This window comes from Trichomycterus rosablanca, chromosome 23 (assembly GCF_030014385.1).
Source record: "Trichomycterus rosablanca isolate fTriRos1 chromosome 23, fTriRos1.hap1, whole genome shotgun sequence".
In the NCBI taxonomy this organism is placed as follows: Eukaryota; Metazoa; Chordata; class Actinopteri; order Siluriformes; family Trichomycteridae; genus Trichomycterus; species Trichomycterus rosablanca.
Genome location: NC_086010.1, coordinates 7,974,349 through 7,985,026, shown reverse-complemented (window position 1 = coordinate 7,985,026; position 10,678 = coordinate 7,974,349).

Here is a 10,678-nt window from a genome sequence, read left to right as displayed (position 1 = left end):
AGTCACTATCCGGACTGACGCGCGCTTGTCATTGCACCCAGAATAAGTCCGGCCCTGTTCACTACTCTGACGCGCTCTCGTCTGTGTATCCATCCGCGTTTTTCCCGCCAAATCAGCAACGTATCCTAAATACCAATTCTTTACAGTCAAATTAATATTTACTCAACGTTTACCTTGTAAGATGAGATTTATGATTTTTTATTATAAGATTTTAATAACAAGAGCTGAATAAGATCGTGTTGGGACTATTTTTTGTCGCACGGATATAACCGACTGAATGGATGGGTGGGAGCGTATGTTGACACACATTTACCTTTTGAATACTCCTAATGAAATGTAATAGATCAAAAACAATCATAAAATGTTCAAATACTATAACAGTATTTGACATTTTACTCTAATGACAGGTTTGGACAACAAAAGAAGAGTTAATGTTTTAAAGAGTAGTGCTTAATATTTAATCTTGTATGTGTATATGTATGAAATGAATTCAGTACATATGTCCTCTCCAAAAATACATATATAATTAGCCTGGTTTTTGTATTAATAGATATAAACAAAAATAAGGGCTTGTTAAAGTAAACAATTGTAACCTAGTGGTTAGGGTACTGGACTAATAATCAGAAGGTTGCCAGTTCAAGCCCTACCTCTGCCAGGTTGCCACTGTTAGGCCCTTGAGCAAGGCCCTTAACCTTCAATTGCTTAGATTGTCTACTGTCACAACTGTAAGTCGCTTTGGATAAAAAGCGTCTGCTAAATGCCAAAATGTAAATGTTAAAAACTATTAATTAATTAGGAGGTATGACATCACAAATCAACAACTTTGTTGGCATTTGCAACTAAAGCAACTATATATGTGTCCACATATCTGTCTTGGTATATGTCATTGCTCAATTTATGGTCCTTTTAAAAACTTATTTGTTTTCTTTGGCATTTGAGTCTTCTTAATGAATAAGTTGTTAATATTTGTTGGGTTGTCATAGCCATCTTTGTTTTAGTGGTTTTATTTGATGTATATGTTGGTGTGTATGTATGTTATTTTGTATGTATGTTAATGATTTGTTAAATGTTGCATAGTTGAGTGGTATTTATACTTGATTTTAATGTACAGCACGTTGGTTGACACTCGTTGTCTTTTAAATGTGCTATAGAAATAAAGGTGACTTGACTTGACTTTTAATGATATGTTTGTTTACAATGAGCCCCATTATCATCATACAGCTCAGATGCTCTGAATTTATACTTTACTGGGAGTGTAGTGTTATTGGGATCATACAAGCAGCCAGCCCCGGTTCTGGACTGCTTTGCTTGGGGGGGCAGTAAAACCTAATGAGGGGGCATGTTGATAGTCATGTTTTTGAAGCCAGAAATATATTCAAGGCTTGATTTGTGCATGAATGATGACAGCCAAGCTATTGATACTGGCTTAAAGTGATGTATGAGGTAAAGAAATAAAAATGCATGTTTTCGAAATTAAACTTAAAACCCAATGATTAAAAAATACATGTTGATTATGTAAATGGAGAAAAAAGATTATCTAATTGTATTTCATTTTAATACGCCCCCTTAATTAAATTGCCATTACTAATAGAACAACTCTATTTCTTGAAAGGCTTTAATACAAATTTAAGTCAAAGCTGACAAATGTACCTACACACAGACTGAGAATATTCAAACGTGGAAATAGGAATGAGTGAGAATATTTATATTATTGGGAAATTAAAATATAAAGAAAACAAAAGAATACTAATTCTGTAAAAAAAAGTGTTTACCAGTATACCTGCCTCTCGCTCACACTAACAGAACATATACTGCCGAACTGAACTGTTTGGGGCAGTCTGCCGATTTTTATATGACTCAAAGAGCCAATCAGGAATAAGCAAGGAAATATCTTCACACTGTAAAACAAAATGCATTTTTGTGATTGGTTCAGAGATAATTTTAAAAATAGCCGTTGCTTGCATTGTGCTTGGGGGGGCAAAGACACAATTTGGGCGGGCAATGCCCCCCTCAGCCCCCCCCTAGCGCCGGCCCTGCAAGCAGCCCTTCTGATTTTTCCACAAATATTTCTCATTTAAATTTTTCTAAATAGTGTTCTGAATTGTTGCAATACTCAAAATGCAAAATATTGATTCATCTTTCTGTTGTTTTTAGTTTTGGCCATAAGGAGTTTTACTTGAGGTGTTGGAATTGGGACAATCAGTTTTTCCTGCTGTCTTCACACAGCCTTGCAACTCTGAGTGACCTCTGGTTTCTGTATTACTAATTTCTTTCCTTATTATAAAATCTGTGGTTTCATGAAGTTTCCATTTGGGAGCCATATAACCAACTTCACAGGCAGGAATATATTCCTACATAAGGGCTAATTATAAATATAGCTTACCATTGTGCAGTTATAATGTATGTACTTCAATCAAATCAACAGTAGATTGTGGCTGCTTGGCATGATGTAAGTCAAAGTCTACTTTATTGTCGATGCCACAATATGTACAGGGCATACAGAGGATTGAAATTACATTACTCTCAGACCCCATGGTGCAACAATACACATTAAATAACACTAAACATAAAAGATATGAAAAACATAAGAATTGAAGTGTCAGCAAGTTAGTCGAAGCTGAATATATTGTTGTCCATACACTCCAGCTAAAGATAAATGGAATGACATTGGAAATTGAAAGTGAAGTGTCTACAGTCTGTGTAAGTGGGTCACCTTGGCAGGGATTCAAGGCCATCCACCAAACCGAAATAGTGTTTACAGAGTAGTGCATACCACAAGGGGGACAGGCTGCACAGGAAGCATTATGGCATAACAGATTTTAGATACAGTATCAGATCCCCCATGACCTTGAGTCTACATGGTTATACTGATGCCCAACATTGTTGTATGATTATGTATAGAATTTAACCAACACAGTTGACCAGAACAGCTTTATTATGCTTTATTATGCCTTGGCATTAATAAGTGTTTAAATAATGGTGATGGGAAGCACTGACTAACATGTCTCTCCAAGATCTTTTAAAGGCACTCAGTTGTACTAAGATCTGATTAAATTGTACGTATTAACAGAAAATATTCTGAAATTTGCTCATTTATCCATTTTTATTTACTGCTTCATTCTGGTTAGGTCGCTGTGGGTCCAGCACCATCCGGAAGCACAGACTGCAAGGCAGAAACACACCCCGAAAAGGGTAAATTTTTTAGAGGTTTTTAGAGGGCCTCTTATCTACTCCAGGCCCTAGAAATCATACCCCTCTTTTATGGTGTCCCAGTCTGTTTGTTTTCCCTGTTGAGCTCATTGTTATTCAGTTGGCACATCAATGAGTGGTTTAAGTGCAACCAAGAAGAGTAGTCATCTACACAGACTCATTAGCATTCCTAAAAAGCCCTCAGTAGTGCATGCACCACATTTTGTATGAAGTTACATCAGCAACGATGGGTCATTTGTTACTCACGGGTACCGGGAGATGTCAGGGTAATGAGGTCTCTCAGGCGAGATAGTGTTGCGCTTAAAAGAGCTGAAAGGCAATGATTGAACATTGGCAGGAGCAGTGGGATAAGCAGAAATGTAGAAACAGGTAAAATACTGAAGTAAAACGAAATTGAAATTCGGCGCATAAAACAAAGTCGTGTAAATATATTTCATCTTAGTATGGGTCACACAGGCCTACCTGAGACTGCATCTAGAATATCAAGGACACACTGTCACTGGAGCTAAGTGTCAGTCTGACAAAAACACTACGGTGGCAATAGCTATCCTTCTTAAGTGTGAGTGTGGTGCTTTACATTTAAAAGCAGAATTATGCAATCATTAGTTGCAGACAAAGAGCATTAAAATCCCACAGCAAAAATACTGTTAATACGTGTTTATCAGTAAGCAATAAGTTCCCTGTGATTTTCAGAATTGTTCTAATTTTTATGTGTGCATATGTGAGTATCCATAATAAATGATTGTCATCTTTCAACATCAGTATTTTACAATTCAGCACAGCTGGTGGCAGCAATTCACATAAAAGCATATTATGACAATGTATTCCAGCTTGCACAGTTTACACACATCTGGATTATATTTATGAAACTGTTTATGGAGAATTAAGCATTTCATAATTTAGATTGCATGATGGTGTGGCAAGAAGTATTGGTGTTGCATTGCTTTAGGGTACAGTGATTAATCATGTGATCCTGTTACTGTTCGTGCAGACACTTCTGTCTGTATCGTCTTGGAGTTCTTTCAGCTTTCGAAACATTGCAAGGAGATGGATAGGCTGCTTTAGATTGGGGTGTGTGAAGTTTTTATGAACTGGTGTCCTGTCCAGGGTCTATGCATGCACTTTACATCCAGTGTTTTGGGGACAGCTGTGACTGGTGCTGGTGACTAAGAATAAATAGTTACAGGACAAGCCAGCAAAATATTCAAGATACACTAATCTAAAACATAATAAGCAAGTGATTATGTAACAGGTCAGGGTGTTATGATTAGGTATTTAAAAACTTAATTACTACATCAATTCTAGGCATGAGTGCCCAGGCTCATCTAGGATGGAAACATGTGCTGTGTCCAGATGTGTCCATTTGTTTTTGGGAAAAATGAACAATAAGTTCTCCGTGCCAAAGACAAAAAGGACCATCCAGACTGTCATCAGTGAAAGGTGCAAAAGACAACATCTATCATGTTATAAGGGTTAATCTTCTTATCTTGGAGAGTCAATGGTTAATTTAGTAAAACTAATACCAGACCTCATTCTGTATGCACTACCACACAGTGGTAAACCTGCTCTGACCCAGCTTTAACTCAACACAATCAAGTTGGTCTGTAAAACTCTGGATCTTTTCTATGTATTTTTGTCAGTTAAATAAAAGTTGTTTTTATTGCATTTTACCCAATGTCTTAACTTTTCTGTGAGTTGTTTGTTTGTTTGGATTTTAATGTCATGTTTTACACTTTGGTTACATTTATGACAGGAACAGTAGTTACTCATTACACACAAGGTTCATCAGTCCACAAGGTTATATCAAACACAGTCTTGGACAATTTAGTATTTCCAATTCACCTCACTTGCACGTCTTTGGACTGTGGGAGGAAACCGGAGCTCCCGGAGAAAACCCATGCGACACGAGGAGAACATGCAAACTCCACACAGAAAGGACCCGGACCGCCCCACCTGGGGATCAAACCCAGGACCTTCTTGTTGTTAGGCGACAGTGCTACCCACTTTGCCACCGAGTCGCCCATGACTGTGTGTACTAGTATGAGTGTTTTGGGAGCATCAGTATATTTAGATATTTAAAATACTGTTTGCACCATCGTGACCTGCTACTTCCTTGTGCTCAGTGTTTGCTGGGGAACATGACCCACCACAACCCTGACCAGGATAAATCATTTGCATGCACAGAAAACATGCCAGTATTGATCCTTTCAGCGAAACAATTTATTGACTGATTAGAGCTTCATTAATCATTTAAACCTTTCCTTTCTAAATTCAGTAAACACATTGCACTGGTCAGGGTTGTGATGGGGTCCATAGCCTTACTTACTCACACCTTGGGGCAGATTTACAGGCATCAGTTTACCTACTGGCATAATCCATGGAAGTACAAGAAAATCTGAGTACTATACAATATGTGTGCAGTCGAAGCAAGAGACAGGTCATTTAATATTTATATTATATTTATATTTATTATTTTAACTGTCCTGTTTAAAATATATATATTCACAATTGTTTCACAAATCATTATTATGGCTTATATTATTTAACAACTGATAAAGGAATAAAAATTCCACGACCTCAAATGAGAAGGGTGACTTTGCTAGTAATTAATGGTTATATGGCGCCCCCTGTTGATTACGCAAGGATAAGCAAGGGTCTAAAAAATCTAAAAAATTAAGTAATATTCAAAACAGCGTTAGAGAGATCCCATAGAGCCCCATTCATTTCCACTACTTATCAAGCATTTTCAGCTGTATGTTGCTTAGTTTTAAAAAAATAATGAATTTAATGTCATTAATATACTTAATACTGTTATTGTTTAGCATTTGCTCAGCACTAAATGTTACATGTTTATCTTAATTAATAGGTAGAACCCAATTTAGCTTAGTCAGTTAAGCTAAATTAAGGACACTAGAGTATTTTTACCTAAAATGAGTTGATTAATCAAGAGTCTTGTTACAGAAATGATCATAAAACATTAGAGCCATAATAAATCATGCTACTTTGACCTTTATATTTAAGTACATTTGAAGGTACTGTAAATACTTTAGTACTTTTATTCAAGTGGAGGTAAAGAGTATTTTTACTTTTACTAGTACTTTTACTGGAGTAATATTTTACCTTGGATATCTCTACTTTAACTCAACTGCATGGTTTGTGTACCTTGTCCACCACTTACATTAGACAAAATGAACTTGTGCATATTCATAATGAATTTATTAATGTATTACATGTAGGAATCAATGATTAATCACTCATGAAATAAGAGATGAATGAATGCTATTTCATGTAACCTTATAAATCCAGCCACATGGCTTGGTGTTTAGCCAAAATGATTATTATTATTATGAATCCTCAGGAAAGTGAAAGGAGATTATAGTTTATGCAAAAAAACATAACAAAAAAACTGTCTAATCTCTGTACTGTATATTGTCTCTACTACTAAATGATATGGCATTATGTAATGTATGCTAATGTAATGTAGTGTGTGTTAACAAGAACGACCTATTAACAAGTCATTATAAACATCAATCTTCCACTTTATATACCAAATTGACATTAAAGCAGATGCAGTAAATGTAAAGGCAGTTAAAAATACCCAGAAATTGTACAAATGTTTATTATTTAGTGTTTAATATTTCATTTACTGCTGCCTGTCCCATAGGAGAACATGACAGCGCCGGGTTTGTTTGGAACTATTGGAGGGTTACATGAACCACGTGACCGCGTGGCGGCGAGATCAAGGAGTGTCGCAACTCTATCTACGGCTCTGATTCAAAACTAAAATAAATAACATATATTTTTAAATTATTTTAATGACCAACTGGTCAGGATCGCAGTAGTTGGGGTGCCACTGCTTGTATATAATACTGATCTATTATAACTATACAGCAATACACCTGTGGCCCAGTGTCTGAGGATTGTTGTGCTTTTAACCTCCTGAGACCCGAGCTTTGATTTTTTCAATGCATTTTTTCTATTCCTTTTGTTTTTAACCTTATTAGTTGGGTGGCACGGTGGCTCAGTGGGTAGCACTGTCGCACACTGTCACAGCAAGAAGGTCCTGGGTTCGATCCCCAGATGGGGTGGTCCGGGTCCTTTCTCTGTGTTTCTCTGAGTTTGCATGTTGTCGTGTGGGTTTCCCCCGGGTGCTCTGGTTTCCTCCCACAGTCCAAAGACATGTAAGTGAGTTGAATTGGAGACCTATAACCTGAATCTTGTGTAATGAGTAACTACCGTTTCTGTCATGAATGTAACCAAAGTGTAAGACATAATGTTAAAATCTTAATAAAGAAACAAACAAACTTTATTAGTTTTCTAGTACTTTTGCTACCACTAGATGGCAGACAAAAGTGTCCACTAATGGGGACAATCGGTCTAAGTTTAGCAGGTCAAGGAATAGGCATAACAAAGCCAAAATGTAATGTCCTCATATGTGACCGCAGGGTCTCAAGAGGTTAATCTGTTCTCAGGACCCTGGTAATTCTCTGGCTTTGCTGGTTCCCTCTTACCAGCCAATGTAAATCCAGTTTGGCCCAAGTGCGCATTAAAATGTGCAGAAAGTTTTACTATAACGAATATGTTAACACATATATATATATATATATATATATATATATATATATATATATTTCTCCCCTTTTTCTCCCTTTTAGCATGTCCAATTGCCCGATTGTGTCATGCTTCCTCTCCACCAATGCCGATCCCCGCTCTGATTGAGGAGAACAAAGCTAACCCACGCCCCCTCTGACAAGTGGGCAGCAGCCGTATGCATCTTCTCACCTACACTTTGTGGAGTGCAATACGGATCAGCCCTGTGTACGGAGAGACACACCCTTTCCCATCTCCAATTGGGCCAATTCCCAGGCCAATTGTTGTTTATGTGGCTGTTCAGTCCAGCAGGCAGGCAGAGCTAAGACTCGATACAATGTATTCGAGATCCCAGCTCTGGTGTCAGCGTGTGTTTTTACCGCTGCGCCACCTGAGCGGTTATGTAATTACTAATTATTAATGTAACAGAATTTTTAAATAAAGCTTAAATTAAAAATAATTTGATGCTATAATGACTATAATAGGATAATATATTTTGTGCACGTTTAATACAATTATTATATTAAATAAATTAAATTTTTATAATCAATAATTATTTTATGAATAAATAAAATTATTTCTTTATGTAATTTAAATAAATAATTGTATGTTAAGAGGTTAAATTAAAAGAAATGTGTTTTTCACATATGAATCAGTACACAATAATATCCACTAGATGGTAGCAGAGATTCAACTAACTCATTGCCTCGACACTGCAAACGCTTTTACTCTGTTTGGGCTTGTGTGCTACGGATTGGGGGAACTAGCAAGTTGTGCTACGTCACACCTTTCAACTGCTGTGTTGCAGTTTTCTAGTCTATTTTAAGATTTAGTGCAAGTTTGGTACACAGTGTACTTTTTACACAATTAAAAAGGCGGCACGGTGGCTATGTGGGTAGCACTGTCGCCTCACAGCAAGAAGGTCCTGGGTTCGATCTCCAGGTGGGGCGGTCCAGGTCCTTTCTGTGTGGAGTTTGCATGTTCTCCTCCTGTCTGCGTGGGTTTCCTCCGGGTGCTCCGGTTTCCTCCCCCAGTCCAAAGACATGCAAGTGAGGTGAATTGGAGACACTAAATTGTCCATGACTGTGTTCGATATAACCTTGTGAACTGATGAATCTTGTGTAATGAGTAACTACCGTTCCTGTCATGAATGTAACCAACGTGCAAAACATGACGTTAAAATCCTAATAAACAAAAACTCTTAAAAATGAAAATGAGTAAATTGTACCTTTTTGGTGGTGTTGTACACTAAAGGGTGCATAATTTACATATCTTTAGTTTCTATTTTTTACATTAGGAAGAATATAATTGTATTTTAATTAACATTAAAAGTCATAGAATGGGGGTCCATCAGTGCCCACAGCATATATTTAAATGCAAGGCTTTTCAAACCCTGGGTAAAAAACAGGAATAGACACAAATAGGAAAATAAGCATAATAAGAAAAACTAATTTTAAAAAGTACATAAAAATGAAATAAACTTTACATTACATCCTGTAAACCACTGAGACCAGGTTGACACTATTTTTATTAATTAATTATATATTGGCCGCTCAGGTGGCGCAGTGGTAAAAACAAGCAGGAACCAGAGCTGGGTTCTCCAATACATCGTATCGAATCTCAGTTCTGCCTGCCGGCTGGGCTTAGCGGCCACATGAACAACGATTGGCCTGTTGTTCAGATATGGGTGGGATTAAGCCTGGTAGGGTCTCTCTCTCATAACTAATGCAATTATGACCTCTGCTGACTGATTGATGGCACCTGCACAGAGATGAGGAAAGAGTGCTGTCAGGGTGTGTCTCTCCATACACAATGCTGAGCTGCACTGCACTCATTAAAGTGTAGATGATAAGATGCATACGGCATGCTGCCCACTTGTCGGAGGGGGTGTGGGTTAGCTTTGTTCTTTGAAATCAGAGCAGGGATCCGCATTGGTGGAGAGGAAGCATGACGCAATCGGGCAATTGGACGCGCTAAAAGGGAGAAAAAGGGGAGAAAATGCATAAATAAAAAATATATAGAATTAATTATATTTTGTTTTGTGCTTTGTATTGATGCCACCATCTGTTTTAATGTACCATTGATGCAAAGGTGTGTATTAAGATTTTAGAGAGACATATGCTGCCATTAAGTCAAAATTAATTCTGTTGTTTTCCATAAAGCTACTCATAACATTATTTATAAACGCAGCTCCAGAGCTTTGCAGCTCCAGTTTAATTATGGGATAGATTAGTGGACTGCAAGTGTGCTGTGTTTGCATACTCAAAAACGGCTGCCCAGGCAGTAGGTCGTCCAGGTACTTTTCGCGTACTGTAATGAATACTATATATTCGGACGCACTACCCTCTCTCACGTACTGCTTTCACATACTGTTCAGTATGGAAGTATGCGATTTCGGACACAGCCCATGTGTTTTTCAGCAAGACAATGCCAGGCATCATTCTGCACAGGCTATAACAGCGTGGTTTCATAGACAAAGTGCCTTTGCTAGACTGACCTGCCTGCAATTCAGATCTGTCTCCCACTGAAAATGCATAATGTATGAGAAGAATCGGGAATTGCGATCATGGACTGTTGAGCATATCTCATATCAAGCAATGATGGACAAAAATACCACTTGCAAAACTCCAACAATTAGTGTCATCTGTTCTAAAATGATTAAAAAGTGTAAGTAATAGTTGATGATGTAACACACAGACACAAACACACAAGCCTACACATGTATGTAGTCATTCATGCTAAGATGTAGGTGAAAGGTGAGATTTATTACAGATGTCAGTTCTAATACAAACAACACAGTGCAGCGCTAAAAATATTTTCCTGTCACCTCAGAACACAAGCATAACAATGTTAGAACACAATTTCTTAACCTTGGTCT